The sequence below is a fragment of the Pterocles gutturalis genome, unplaced genomic scaffold, assembly GCF_000699245.1.
Source record: "Pterocles gutturalis isolate BGI_N339 unplaced genomic scaffold, ASM69924v1 scaffold27790, whole genome shotgun sequence".
In the NCBI taxonomy this organism is placed as follows: Eukaryota; Metazoa; Chordata; class Aves; order Pterocliformes; family Pteroclidae; genus Pterocles; species Pterocles gutturalis.
The window spans coordinates 23,841-24,129 of NW_010146687.1; the positions used below are offsets into that span (position 1 = coordinate 23,841).

The window sequence follows — 289 nt, forward strand, 5'->3', positions numbered from 1 at the left end:
AGTCGTACTATGTATTCACGGCTTGTTCCATACCTTACATTCCTCACTTCTTCCCCAGATTCTAACTTTCTCAGGAACTTTGGGACAGTTGATTCTCATTTGCCCACATTTTCTATTGTCCTTTAAAAATCTCAGTAAAGTACGTTACCTTAGACTTATTATCATGAAGTTCTGACTACCAATAGTAGGAAGTAGGAAGCTTGGGGGTGAGTGGCTGGAAAGCTGCCCAGCCGAGAGGGACCTGGGGGTGCTGGTCGACAGCCAGCTGAACATGAGCCAGCAGTGTGCC

General features: G+C 46.4%; 1 protein-coding gene across 1 annotated transcript in view; it reads right to left on the reverse strand.

The window, feature by feature from the left end:
- SRSF7 (serine/arginine-rich splicing factor 7) overlaps nt 1–289 on the reverse strand; it is a gene marked incomplete at its 5' end in the record, with an annotated part of 6,972 nt that overhangs the window by 741 nt on the left and 5,942 nt on the right. The gene's annotated exons all lie outside the window — the stretch shown is intronic.